Here is a 15,812-nt window from a genome sequence, read left to right as displayed (position 1 = left end):
GAAATCCAATACAGTCCCCTTTTCAGAAAGTGTAGACTTGTTCTCTTGAAAAACTGACCAGTCCAAGGGGAAATTTTTATACTTACTGACATTTTGAAGTCTCCTGAAAAATAGCCAAGGGCCTTGGTGATTACCCTATAGTGAAACTTCCCTCTTAAAAGCCACACTGAGCCAGGCAGTACCTAAATCTGAATATAAATGGACAGGTTAGGATCACTAGAACCTTGGGAAAAGCTTTTAACATGAAAAAGATTCTAACAAATACACAGAAAGAAGGAATTTGAGGGAAATAGAGACTGTGTGGAGATAAAATTCATATCAAAACAAACAAAATTGATATCCTCCAAGAGATAAATATCAAATCTATGAATTAGGATGCTGAACTAGCACAAAGGATAAGCTCATCAAATCAGAGATCTTAAAATTTCAAAAGAATCACAGATTTTAGCCACTATCAAGGTTTATTAATGATTGAAAGGATGCAGATAATTATGATATGCAGGCAAAGCATGGAAAAGTTTGAAATGGACAGTGCAGGTCCTCAGTTTCCTCTTGCCACTTCAGGGCATGCTTCAGCGAGATTTAACATATAAATTTTGAGATTGTATATACAAAGCATCAGTTACCACAAAAACTATTTTATTCCCCCCAAAATCTCTGTTTTATATGCTGACAATTTCATAGCAGACGCTGACATTTTCAAGCAGGCCATGCCCCCATATATCCACATATTCCAGATTTGCTTACCAAAAGCAATCCAGCCAGACCAGGTATATCCTGGTAAAAAGCATTCCAAAAATGATAGTTCTTTCTGCTTGTTGATACCATCCCATTGGCTTGTTCACAAGAAGATTTGACATGGTCATTTTCCCTATTTCTTCAGGCATGTCTGAGGAAGGTTGGATAAGTAACAGACCAGCTGCTAACCCTTTTTCTTCCCAGATGGTATAAAAAGAAACATTCAGAAAATCTTGGAAATTAAGAATATGATAGAATGGAAATCCTATTTCAACAGAAAGATTGAAATATAATTCCAAGGAGGGCAGCCAGGGTGGCTCAGCAGTTTAGTGCCACTTTCAATACAAGGCCTGATCCTGGAGACCCGGGATCGAGTCCCACGTCAGGCTCCCTACATGGAGCCTGCTTCTCCCTCTGCCTGCATCTCTGCCTCTCTCTCTGTGTATCTCATGAATTAAAAAAATAAAATCTTTAGGGATCCCTGGGTGGCGCAGCGGTTTAGCGCCTGCCTTTGGCTCAGGGCGTGATCCTGGGGACCCGGGATCGAATCCCACGTCGGGCTCCCAGAGCATGGAGCCTGCTTCTCCCTCTGCCTGTGTCTCTGCCTCTCTCTCTCTCTCTCTCTCTCTGTGTGACTATCATAAAATAAATAAATAAATAAATAAAATAAAATAAAATAAAATCTTTAAAAAATAAAAAATAAAATAATAAAAAAGAAAAAAATATAATGCCAAAAAAATCACCCCTAAGACAGAGCAAGAAGTAGAGATGAAAAATAGAATAACAAAAAATTAAATGGTTGACCTAGGAGGCAAGCCAAGTAATAGGAAATCCAGAGAAAGGAAACTAAGCGTTAATATGAGGAGGTGATATTGAAATGACAGCAAGTTTTCTTCTAACTAAGGACAGTAAGTTTCTAGCTTGAAAGGGACCTCCAAGAGACCTGCACAATGAATTGGAGGGAGAGATTTTTAAAAATCACATCAAGGGTCATTGTTATGAAATTTCAGAATACCAGAGATAAAGGGAAGATCCTAAAGCTTTCAGAGAAAGTGGGGGGAGGGGGGAGAGGATTTGAAAGTGGGGGGAAGGAGAGGATTTCAAATACAAAGGATCAGGAATCTTGATGGCACCAAACTTCCGCAGGAACACTGAAAGTCAGAAAACAATGAATCGATGACTTCAGAAATTCTTAGAAATGATTTGCAACTCACAGGCACAAAAAATATTAAATATGAAGGTAGAATGAAAATTATCTCTATGGGACACCTGGGTGGGTCAGTGGTTGAGCATCTGCCTTTGGCTCAGAGTGTAATCCTGGGGTCCCGGGATCGAGTTCTGCATTGGGCTTCCTGTAAAGAGCCTGCTTCTCTCTCTGCCTATCTCTCTCTCTCTCTCTCTCTGTCTCTCTCTCTGTCTCTCATGAATAAATACATAAAATCTTTAAAAAAAAGGAAAAGAAAACTTTCTTTATATGCCAAATCTTGAAGTGACTAGAAAAAATCCATCTAAACAGAGAATACTAAAAAAAAAAACAAAAAAACAGAGAATACTACTGAAAAAAAGACTTAGAGCTTCATAAACTGTGGAGGCCGAGAAAATTAAGGCTATTCCACCTTAAGTTCAGCGTTAGCACAAGTACAGCCATCCCAGGCCCCTGTGAATGAGAGCTGAAATTTACCTTACTTCAGTTACAGGAAGAAAACAGCTTAGAGCTTAATGCCCTAGAAAGCCCCATATTAGAATGAGAACAGAGCTCAATGCCCTTGAAAGCCCCATATCAGAATGTAAACAGAACTTGAGAAATTGCTCCACCCCTTCTGAAGGTCCCCTAGACCAGCCCATAAAACTAGGCTGGAACCCACCTCGGGGTCCTAGTCCCTGCTCCGCTGTGTCGGGTATACTTGGACCCAAGCTTGAGCTTGTAAATAAATCCTCGTGTGTTTGCATCTGTGTCGGCTCCTTGGTAGTTTCTCGGATACATAAACTTAGGCACAACAAAACAGAGAATCCAGCCCAGAAGAGAGACAATGAAAATTCTGAAAATGATGATGTTGAGACCTTCTAAAATAATTATGAAACAAGTGAGAGAATAAGTCACACGGAATGGAAAAGGAGGAAGGAAAATGTTGGATTCAGGAGAAACATCTGCAATATATATCTCCAACTGGATATACAGAGAAATGATGGATGGATGGGTGGATAGATGGGTGGTTGGAGACAGAGCAAGGGCAAGAGAAAGAGAAAGGCTGGTAAACTAATCAATATTTATCAAGTTTTATTTTATAGGATAAGTTCTGCATTTGTGTATGCATTATTATGAATTATAATAGGTAGCACATTCATATGATTAAAAAAAAAAGCAGGTGAATTCATCAACCCCTGACCACCCCTCTCCCTCCATATATAAAACTATTTTTATTAGTTTCTTGCATGTCCTCTTAATATTCCTTCATGTAATGAGTAATTTTATATACTTCCCACTATATATATCTCTAGGATAAGTTCTTTTTTTTTTTTTTTTTCTAGGATAAGTTCTTTTTTTTTTTTTTTTATAAACAAAACAGCCAATTTTTTTTTTTTTATGATAGTCACACAGAGAGAGAGAGAGAGGCAGAGACACAGGCAGAGGGAGAAGCAGGCTCCATGCACCAGAAGCCCAACGTGGGATTCGATCCTGTGTCTCCAGGATCGCACCCTGGGCCAAAGGCAGGCGCCAAACCGCTGCGCCACCCAGGGATCCCGGATAAGTTCTTAAGAGTAGGAGTTCCTGGTCAGAGAATAAATGCATCTGTAATGTTGATATTGCCAAATTACCCTGCGTAGAGATTTTAACATTTTGCAATCAGACTAACAATGTCTGAAAGTGCCTATTTCACCACAGCTTTGCCAACATCATGCATTGTAAAACTTTTGGATTTTTGCTGATCTCAGAAGTGAAAATGGTATATTCAGCTTTAATTTGCATTTATTGGGACACCAGGGTGGTTCGGTGGTTGAGTGTCTGCCTTTGTCTCCTCAGGTTGTGATCCTGGGGTCCTGGGATCCAGTCCCACATTGGGCTCCCCACAGGGACCTGCCTCTCCCCTGCCTATGTCTCTGCCTCTCTGTGGGTCTCTCATGAATAAATTAAAAATTTTTTAAATTTTCATTTATCTAACTATAAATGATATTTACCATCTTTTCATAAATCTTTTCACATTTATATTTCTTTTCTGTGAAGTAACTTTTCATGCCCTTTACCCTTATTTCTATTGAGTCACTTTTTTTCTCATTGGCTTTTGTGTGTGTGAATGTATTGAGAGGAGATCTATTCTTCTGCAGTGTTTGGACATTAAATAATATTATTTGGGGGATCCCTGGGTGGCGCAGTGGTTTAGCGCCTGCCTTTGGCCCAGGGCGTGATCCTGGAGACCCGGGATCGAATCCCACATTGGGCTCCCGGTGCATGGAGCCTGCTTCTCCCTCTGCCTGTGTCTCTGCCTCTCTCTCTCTCACTGTGTGCCTATCATAAGTAAATAAATATTTTAAAAAAATATTATTTGGGATAGAAAAAGAAAATAAAGTGGGGTACAAAGGTGGAAGGGTTCCCAGGGCTCTTCCACAATAAGAGGTCAATAAATAATACCTAAAAATCCTAAGTCATTAACTAAAATTATTCCCTGCTATTTTAAAAAGTAGGGAAAAAACATTACACAACAATTGAATGAGTTGAATATGTCTTCCTCTAAAGAATTTGGAAATCAGAGAGAGTGCAAAAATGAAGCTGAAAATGACCATATTCCATTAAGAGATTTAAAAATGAAATGATTTTTTAAAAATCCTTTTTAAAGTTTAATATTTGCATGTTCTGTTTCCTTAGATACAAAATCCTCTTCCTGGGGATCCCTGAGTGGCTCAGCGGTTTGGTGCCTGCCTTTGGCCCAGGGCACGATCCTGGAGTCCTGGGATTGAGTCCCATGTCAGGCTCCCCGCTTGGAGCCTGCTTCTCTCTCCTCCTGTGTCTCTGCCTCTCTCTCTCTCTCTCTATCATAAATAAATAAATAAATAAATAAATAAATAAATAAATAAATCTTTTTTAAAAATCCTCTTCCTATGTTTACTGATAGTTATTGAGAACTGATGAAGGTGGTTTGCAAAATATAAATCAGTAAAGAAATGTATCTGCGGGGGGCGGGGGAGAGGGATGGGAGAAATGCATGTTGATAGTCAAAGGGTATAAATTTCCAGTTATAGATGAATAAGTTCTGGGGATCTGATATACAGCATGGTGACTATAGTTCTCAATGCTGTTTTATATGCTTGAGAATGGCTAAGAGTAGATCTTGAAAGTTCTTAACCATACACAAAAAACTGGTAACTATGTGAGGTAATGGATGTGTTAACTAACCTTGCTATGGTGATCATTTTGCAATATATATTTACATCCAATCATCATGTTGTACACTTTAAACTTACACAATGTCATATGCACTTATAACTCAATAAAGCCAGGAAAAAGAAAGAACTGCATATGACAGGTCCAAATACAAACATGGTGCAAACTCACATTTTTCACAGTCTAAATCATGTCATCCAACCCTCTCTCATGGACTTCTCTTCATTCTATTCTAACCCACTGTACTAGTATCCTAGAGCTGCTGTAACTAAGTACTACAAACTGGGTAGCTTAAAACAATAGAAATGTGTTGTCTCACAGACAAGGAGACTATAAGCTCTAAAGAAATCAAGGTGTCAACAAGGCTCTAGGGAAGGACCTTTCCTCTCTCTTACTAGTTTCTGGTGGTTGCTGGTACTCCTTGACTTGTAATACATCAATCCAATCTCTGCCTTCATCAGCACATGGTGTTCTGTGGGTCTGTATGCCTAAACTCCCTCTCATTATAAGGACACCAGTCACTGAACTGGGCCCACGCTAATTCACTATGACCTCATTTCATCTTAATTACATCTGCAGACTTTATTTCCAAAGAAGATGACATTCAAAGGTACCAGAGTTAGAACTCAAACATGTTGTTTCAATCCACAATACTGTCCTAGCTAATCTGTTGATTCTGAAGTTTTTTCTTTCTCTTTTCCCACAGACCTACCCCAGCCCCTGCTTCTCTGAAGCCAAACTAGGCTTCTCTCAGTACTACAACTGCTTCAGGAAATACCACTTCTGAATATGCTCCAACCCATCTGTCCCAGGAAATTGTTCACTCCATTAGGCTGACCTAGTTCCTCCAAGTGGGCATCCCACAGTACTCAGTAATTGCCTATTGGATTTGACATGCAAATGATACAAAGATCACAACATAAAAATAGAAGAAATAGTAGTGTAATTGAAAGAATACAGGGTATTAAATCAGAAAACCTGAGCTCCAATTCAGATACAGATACTTAAAAAAAAAACAAAAAAAAACAAAAAAGGAGGAACCCAGACCTTCTAAATTTTAGTATAATAGTATAATGTCTCTCCCAGGATTTAACAGCTAGACAGCCTTGATTGCACTCAATGCAGCAACATCACTGAACTGGAAACTTCTGAGGGGAAAACAGAGGAGGAAAAGGTGGAGAAAGAAAGAAAAGGAACAGGAAAAAGAGGAAGAGGAAAATAGCAAAATATAGTGTCCACAATGTCTGCTTGAATGATTGTTAAACAAATACACAGAGAAAAATCCCAGAGTCTGACTGCCTCTGAGAGCTTGCCTAAAGATGAATGGAAAGATCTTGACTGCAACCAGTATGTGCTTCATGCTATTTTGGTTTGTGGGTGAGTCATACGTGCTGGGGAGCAAATTTCTCAGGCTTTCAAATTTATTTATTTATTTATTTATTTATTTATTTATTTATTTATTTAGGCTTTCAAATTTAAATGGAAGTAAATAGTCCAAGGCATTCACGTCAGCATGGAGTGTTTTCTCCTAATGTTCACAAAAAGAATCCATTGTGTTGTGATTAGGTCATGCTTGATCCACCTTAGAAATGTTTTCAGAGCCACAGAATATTTACTTCTCAGAGACTCCACCAAGGTTCAAGAAGATCTGGTCAGCATATTTACAAAGCCCCTGTGATCCTAAAAAGGCTAAGGCGAATCCTCCCCCTCCTTTGTCCGCCCACTGTTACTGCACTTGGGTAATGATGCCCACCTTTCCATTTTAAACATAGAAGGAAAGAGTAATTAATACAGCCTAATTGCACCGAAAGAAAATCTTGCTTTATAAATCTTGCTTCAGAATAATTGTGCCTCACATGTGTTTTGAACAAAAATTTCAGAACTAGAATTAAGCTTATTATTAATGACAAATTGCTATTTTTCTCAACCTATCATAATTCCTCAATAAATACATAAATTTTAACTTTAAATTACGTCTAGGGTATTCACATAAATAGATTGTACTGCTGGACAGAACCACCACATGTGGTACTATCACAAATTTTTGTTGCCAAAACTTTCAAGGATTTATCTCCTAAAAACCAGCAAATCCAGGGCAAAATCAGAAAACCAGCAAATCAAGCATTGAGCTTGACCCAGTGGCTCTGCAGTCACAGTTTTGATTTACACGCAAAAATCAATTATTTCTTCCTAGATTTATTGCCTCGAAGGGGCCTCAAGTCAAAGATTTTTAGATGTGAGAGTGGCAATCAAGTATCTGTTAGGGATTAACTTGAATAAGGTGAACAGGATGTTAAAATATCAAACCACAAAAATTGACATCTTTCTTGAAACAGAAAACAAAACAACCTTAAGGAAAATTTAAGTTTAATACCATCAATTTCCATGTGTTCACCAACCCAGAAGCTCCCTGAACCCCATGCTCTTGGGTTTTTGTGAAGGCTCCATTACACAAGCATGATTGATTAAGTCACTGTCCACTGGTAATTAAACTCAATATCTAGCCCCTCTTCCCTCTGCAGATGTCAGGTGAGTGGGCTGAAAGTTCCAAACATCTGATCACATGGTTGGTTCCCCTGGCAACCAGCCCATCCCTCAGTGACCTAGGAGCTTTCCCCAGAGTCGCCTCATTAACATAACAAAGACACTTTAATAGGGCTCTTCTAGAAAATCGGAGTTTTAGGCTGTTTCTGGCAGAAATGGGGACAAAGATCAAATATATGTTTCTTATTCTAAATCACAGTATCACACTAGTTCACTTCATGTTATATGCCCCCTGATTTTGGATGGTACCACAAAATCGTCTTGTCCTGTGTTGGCTCACAAACTGCCCTGCACATAGAGAACGAGGACAGACCCAAAAGCTCCAGAGCACCCCATGGTAACTTACTTTTGAGGCTTGTCTTGGGCTCCGCAAGAGGAGTAGATCTTCATACCCACTCAACAAAATCTTAAAAGTTCATATAGAGGCCTTAACGGGGCTCAGTCACATATTCAGGATATGTGCTCTCAAGGTGACCTAAGTCCTAGAAAAAACAGCTCCCACTGTGGAAACTGTGGGTGAACGCACACTCCAAGGACAGGGGATGGTGACGATCCTCGGATTCTCTGGGTCCAGCTTGCAGGTCACCCAGGGGTCCTGTCCTTTCAATGACTTCCTGCAACACCCTACCACTTTTGAATTAATATGATCTCTGCTCTTCTCCTTTGTTGGGCTTTTCCTGGGCTGTGACAAGTGCCAGACCTCCCAATCATTTCACAAAATGGGAACCAGGACCACACCCAAGGAACACACATAAGCTGCACCCATGGCAAGCATTTTAAAATTCTAATGAGAACAATTGTTATCAAATGTTTAGAATAATATTTAAGGAGATAAAAATTACTCTTAGTTACCTTGCTCTCAATCATAGGATGTTTAACTTGGAAAGGTGCTTGGTGATGAGAGAACAGGTATAGAGAGATGGGGTGGCATGTCCTGGGTCACACTGGGTGGGTTATGGCATCAAGTGAGCACCCAGGCTTCTAGCCTACTTACCCATTGTTCACCACCACTTACCTTCTGTCCCATCCACTGCCCCGGATCTTAATCCTCCTCTTGTGTCTTCATGACTTTAAAAGAAGAAAATAACCTTCTTCTAATTTAATTCAAGATTAAAAGCCCACCAAAGTCATGCTCAGGTCTTCATATTTAACTATTAGAGTAAAAGGAGAAAAGAAAAAAAAAATGAAGACCCACATAGTGACCTAAGTCCATGCCTGGATATATAGTCCCTGGAGAAAATTGCTCTCATCTGTACCAGGATACCTCAGGAGCTTTTTATGTCTTTTGGCAGGAGTCACACACAGCCGATACCTCCTTGGCCTCTGCTTCCTTGAGAGGAGACCACAGGTGTGTGCCCAGGCCCGAATCCCAGCTGGAGTCTCACGACTGATCCATAGGTGGATCCTATGGCCTAGAGTGCCTACTACCCTGCTGCAGGACACAGCAGCCTGCTAGTTCCAGCTCTTGGTTTGGTAGAAGCCCTTATGTTCATGATTCCTGAATTGAACAACATCCCATCTAGAAGTAAAAGGGAGCTCCAAAGAGCTACAGAAAGGGAAAAGGCTTTAAAGGCAGAACAAGGAAGCCATAAACAAACCCCCAAAAGCATTATTTTGGGTGAGGTCACCTTCCCATGAGGACACAAGGGTCTTACTAGGTAGATGACTTCATCTTGCTTTGGGGGATAGAGAGAGAACCCACGTAACAGATTATCTTACTGGCGCTGACCAGAAAATTCCTGACTGACCAGCTAAAACTACATTGCTGAGAGAGGTTGCAACTGTACTTATGTTAGGTGTTAAGCCCCAGTTTGGTGACATGGCCTAGCATAAGTGACTTCATTTTGGGCCTGTGGTTTTCTTTCCGACAAGGGAAACACATAATCTGGTGGGGATTGGTAGGGTTCCAGAAGTGCCCCAGGTTTCTGGAAAATATGGCAAATCATGCTCTACTGGCCAGTAATTATAATTGGTTGCTTTGTATTAACTTTATGAGAAGAGGTCTTTTGTTTTTCCAATCTTTAAAGTGGGCATGAGATTGAAAATGCCAATATGAGTGAAATCCTTTGCAGGTATTTGATTCCACATACACTGTCTTGGTGATTCTCATAATTATTGGATTATCGACCCCATTTGACATATGCAGACACAAAGCTTTGGAGAAATTAAGCGGTCCACTGATTGCCTCTGGTCCCTTAAATAGGCCACCCAGAAAGAGAACCAAAGTCTTTTACTTACCATCCTGAGTGTGTTTGCTTTCTCTCTTTGTCACTTAATCTATGTTTCAGTGCAGCCAGGGCAGCAGGGGTGCCCGAGCACCTGGCTCTGGGCGTCCCAAACAGATCAGGTTCCTCCAGGCAACACTGACAAAATACAAAAGCAGAGAGACAGTGGTGGTGGTGAAATAAGAAAAGAATTTATTTCAGTGAGGCCACCATCAGGAAGATGGCACACTAACATCTCAAAGATTGTCTCCAAAGTGCTGAAAAAGCGTACAGGTTTGTATAAGAAAAATGAGGGACAAAGATCAGTGGGCACCTGCAGCTGGGCAGTATAGGTCAGGTCAATGACTGTCTTGGAGTCAATCATGCAGGATCTCGTTGGCTCTGGACAGTCCTTATTGCTTGATGGGGCAGTTTCAGTTCTCAGCAGGGTATGTTTTGCCCACAGGGTCTTTTGCCTGAGTTAAGAGATAAGTTGGAATGAACTTAATTAGTAAGTACAGAATGAGGCCATGATGGAGGTCATGTAAGTCCACTTTCATCAACACCGTTATGTTTATAGTTTACACTAAATAGGACTTAGATCTAGTAAGACTTCCCCAGCCACTCTCTAGGCTTCAGCCAATAGCTCAGCTCAAAAGAAGGATCTCTCATCTCACACTGGCTCCTGGTATACATACCAGACATTGTCCAGACAAACTAAAAAGACTCCAACTAGGGGACACCTGGTGGTTCAGTGGTTGAGCATCTGCCTTTGGCTCAGGTCGTGATTCCCAGGTCCTGGGATCAAGTCCCACATCAGGCTCCCCATGGGAAGCCTGCTTCTCCCTCTGCCTGTGTCTGTGTCTTTCATGAATAAATTAAAAAAAAAAAAAAGATTACGACTAGACCAGGATGATTTTTTTTTTTAAGTGAAGAGGACATAGAGCTTCCCCTTTTTAACATTCATTTATTCATTCCTTGGCTGATTCCTTTTCATTCATTCATTGACTCAAATAACTCAAATGATTGACTTAAATACTTATTTGAAAGTCAGATAAGTATAATATTCAATGCCTATCCCCAAGAAATTTGCAATCCACCCAGGGAGTTTATGTACATACAAAATTTATTAGTAGTATTGTAACCAGGGCCCAAAGGTGTAAGAGCACCTTCATCCCAAAGTTGGAACAGACCAGGTTCAGCCACTCACCATTGACAGAACCAAAGGTCAGAGAGATGAGTGGTGATTGAAACAAGAAAGGAATTTACTTCAATGAAGCCACCACCCAGTAGACAGTGGACTAGTGTTCCAAAGGCAGTCTTCAAAGGGCTGAAAATACTGCCAGGTTTACATAAGAATGCAGGACAAAGGTTGGCAGGTATGAGCAGCTGGGCAGTAAAGGTCAGGTGGTTCACTGTCTTGGGGTCAATCAAGTGGAGTATTTCTGGTTCAGGGCAGCCCTTATTGCTTGAGAGGGTAGTTTGGTTCCCCATCATGGGACTCTTTGCCCGCAGGGTCTTTTGCCAGAGTTAAGAGATGAGCTAGAGAGAACTTAATTAGTTAGAAAAGTATGGGGGGGTGGGGAGTATAGACAGGGGTCAAAATGAAGGTAAAAGTGACAACTGTGTCCTATTTCAGTATCTTGTACTTCAGAGTGTGTAATGTGGGATTTTATTAGACATGTGGATTATATATATTTTTAAGAGTCTTGGGGCACCTGGGTGGCTCAATTGGTTAAGTGTAGACTCTTGATTTCATTTTTTAAAAAGATTTTTATTTATTTATTCATGAGAGACACAGAGACACGCGCAGAGGGAGAAGCAGGCTCCATGCAAGGAGCCCGATGTGGGACTCGATCCCGGGACTCCAGGATCATGCCCTGGGCTGAAGGCAGGCGCTGAACCGCTGAGCCACCCAGGTGTCCCAGACTCTTGATTTCAGCTCAGACCATGATCTCAGGGTGATGAGATTGAGTCCGTGTTGGGCTCCCGTGCTGGGTGTGGAGCTTGCTGGAAATTCTCTCTCCCTCTTGCTCTGCTCCTCCCTCCAACCATCCCTCCAACTGCTCATGAGTGCACACACATGCTCTCTCTCCAAAAGAAGATAAAAGAATCTTCTCAATGCTATATACTGAGTAATCTTGTAATGCTGTCTTAATCTTAAATTAAATTTGCCTCTGCCTGAAGTTCATTCATTTTCATTCATATATGGTATTTCATTGTATGTATGTATTATAAATACCTCAGTGTCTACGTTCTATTCAGGAGAGATATTTGTGTTATTTCCAGTTTGAGGTGATTAGGACATAACCCAGTGCTTCCTCTTCCATTGCAGCTCTCATGTTAGGGTACACTCTCCTCATAGTTCTCTCATGCTTGCTCTGAAATACCTGAGTGTTGATATTTCACACTCTTTTTGCCAGGAATAGCATCAGCCCCTTAGAAGCAGAACCCATTGAATTGTCTGGTTTCCCGGATGACACTCCCACATCCACCAGCTGCCCAAGAACACTGGCCACACTGGAAAGAAGTGTGTCACTGGTGAAAAGCTGTAACCCAGCGGACCTTGAATCCACAGTGTAGTTAGCAAGTGTGAGGAAGAGCAAACCCATCTGAGCTGCTTTTGCACAAGGAGATAGAAGACCTCTGGCAGTTGTCAGGGAAATCCCTGCCGTAAACCTCTCAGAGCTGCTGTGAAGACAGGCTTTCCAATATCATTAACCTTTAACCGTGGCGCCCAACACATCCCGATAATCTTTTATGTAATTGCCACATGTCCTCAGAGATCATACCTCAATGTCCCAACCTAGTCTGTCACCAAATCCAGGCTGCCTCACCAAAGAACTCTCTGGATCTAGGGTCCCCGGGTACTGAAAAGTTAGTTTAAAGGACCAGTTTGGGGATCCCTGGGTGGCGCAGCGGTTTGGCGCCTGCCTTTGGCCCAGGGCGCGATCCTGGAGACCTGGGATCGAATCCCACGTCGGGCTCCCGGTGCATGGAGCCTGCTTCTCCCTCTGCCTGTGTCTCTGCCTCTCTCTCTCTCTCACTGTGTGCCTATCATAAATAAATAAAAGTTTAAAAAAAATAAAATAAAATAAAATAAAGGACCAGTTTGCCCTTAGACTTGATGATTGAAATACTACGTTAGACCCACTAACTGAAAAACAATAGTTTGAAAGTGATGGTAGGGCACCTGGGTGGTGCAGACTGTTCAGTATCCAACTCTTGGTTTCAGCTCAGGTCGTGATCTCAGGGTAATGGGATCAAGCCCTGGGTCTGGCTCTGTGTTTAGCATGGATCTGCTTAAGACTCCCTCTCAAAAAAAAAAAAAAAAAGACTTTCTCTCTCTTTGCTCCTTCTCACTGCTCTCTCTCTCTCTCAAATAAATAAATAGATGTTTCAAAAAAAAAAAAAAAACGAGGGCAGCCCGGGTGGCTCAGCAGTTTAGCACTGCCTTCGGCCCAGGGTGTGATCCTGGAGACCCGGGATCGAGTCCCACGTCGGGCTCCCTGCATGGAGCCTGCTTCTCCCTCTGCCTGTGTCTCTGCCTCTCTCTCTCTCTCTGTGTCTCTCATGAATAAATAAATAAAATCTTTAAAAAAAATAAAGAAGAAAGAAAGAAAGAAAGAAAGAAAGAAAGAAAGAAAGAAAGAAAGAAAGAAAGAAAAGAAAGAGAGATAGCTTAAATTTGCCATGGCAGGAATATAATATTCAGATATAATGATCATAATTGATTATGGGACATTTCTTTGATCTTTGTTTGCTGTTTGCCATGCAGGCTTGCAACAGATTTTAAAGGATAAAATTGTGTCAATTGATTGTTACAGAGCACAGTTTTAATACACTTTGCCAACTAATACATCGATTGGGAAGTATCATAAAATTCAGACCACAGTTCCCTATTGGTGCTACGACACTGGCTAAAGTTGACATTTGGTATCGTTCATATCATCAGCTATTTGCTTATTGTATAGAAAGGCATTGTTGAGTTTCTAATACAGATCTTGTTAAAAAAAAGAAAATAACAGGTCCCAAATAGAGTCACTTGTGCTAAGGCACACATCACCTAATCAAGATTTACTACCTAACCTAATTATAGTTTCAGCCTCTCCCAGGAATGTAATCTTAACCAGTCAATCTGGAATTTCCTGGTCAGCACTATTGAGGTAATCCATTTGATAGATCCCTGTTGTCCCCTAAAGGAAGGTGACCTTGCCTGAAACAATCCATTCTTCACTGGTAACTTGCTTGTCCTCCCTCCTCCTGCCTATAAGTCTTCCATTTCATACAGCTCCTGGGAGCTTCTTTCTATCTGCTAAATGGAATGTTGCCTGATTCATAAATCATTGAATAAAGCCAACAAGATCTTTAAATTTATTCAGTTGAATTTTGTTTTTTCAACAATGTCTAAGTTCTTTCACTATGATATAAATCATTATGTAATAACTAGTATTCACACGCCATGAAAAATTCACAAAGCAGTACTTCATAGACATAAATTCGAGGTCACTAAATGATCATCCACTATATATTTTATAGGAAGTGTTTATGATGGAAATTCATCATTATAAAAATAGCTGCGATTAAAATTTAGAGTGTATAACAAGTATATTGTTTTGAGCTTATTTCTATTTTTAAATAAATGATATTTAAACTATTATAGATGGTATAAAAGTTTTCTGCATACTCTTCACCACCTTTCCCTGATGTTAATAACTTACATAACTGTCATAAATGATCAAAAATAGGAAACTAACATTCTATTAGCTAATCAAAGACCTTATTCAAATATTACCAATTGTCTTAGTAATGTGCTTTCCTGGTCTAGAAAAAAAAGATCCAATCCAGGGTCCCACATTTCATTTGTTTATTATGACCCCTGAGTCTCTTCCAATACAGAACAGTTTCATTTTGTTTTGTTTTATTGATTTTTTTTTTAATTTTTTATTTATGATAGTCACAGAGAGAGAGAGAGAGAGAGAGGCAGAGACACAGGCAGAGAGAGAAGCAGGCTCCATGCACCAAGAGCCTGACGTGGGATTCGATCCCGGGTCTCCAGGATCACGCCCTGGGCCAAAGGCAGGCACTAAACCGCTGCGCCACCCAGGGATCCCTGATTTTTTTTTTAATGACTTTGACAATTCTTAAAAGCACAGGCCAGGGACATCTGGGTGGCTCAGTCAGTGAAGTGTCTGCCTTCAACTCAGGTCATGATCTCAGGGTCCTGGGATTGAGCCCCACATCAGGCTCTCTGATCAGCAGGGAGTCTGCTTCTCCCTCTCCCTTTATGTTCTCTCTCTCTCTCTCTCAAATAAATAAATTAAATAAATAAAAAATATATTTTTTAAAAAATAAGCAAATACTCCACTTTGTGGGATGTCACATAATTTGGGGTTGTGCTATATTTAAAAAATATGTTTGGTCTTTGTTCCCTGTTCCTGCCACAGAGCTCTTAAACCCACCTCTCCACACCCCCATCCCCAACCCACCCCCGGATTTCTTGAGTGGTAGCAATGTTTTTGTTATATTAATGTGGTTACTCCTAACCCTAGGATGAGGCCAGTTGCCAAAGAAAACAAAAACAAAAACAAAAATCAGGGCAGCCTCGGGGGCTCAGTGGTTTAGCACCACTTTCAGCCCAGGGCATGATCCCAGAGTCCCGGGATGGAGTCCCAGGTTGGGCTCCCTGCGTGGAGCCTGCATCCCCCTCTGCCTATGTCTCTTCCTCTCTCTCTGTGTGTCTCTCATGAATAAATAAATAAATAAAATCTTTTAAAAAAATCACCACTAGCCAATGATTTAACTAATCATGCCTATATAATGAAGCCGTACAACACTTTCCTGAGTTCCATAAGCTGTTCTAGACTGAGCCTCCTAACCTATGGGGTCTATGTTAACTCCAGGTACTTAGAATCAGAACTGAATTGAATTGTAAGATACACACTTGG

The sequence above is a fragment of the Canis lupus genome, chromosome 16 (genome assembly GCF_003254725.2).
Source record: "Canis lupus dingo isolate Sandy chromosome 16, ASM325472v2, whole genome shotgun sequence".
Classification (NCBI taxonomy): Eukaryota; Metazoa; Chordata; class Mammalia; order Carnivora; family Canidae; genus Canis; species Canis lupus.
Note: the sequence above shows the minus strand (reverse complement) of the source record.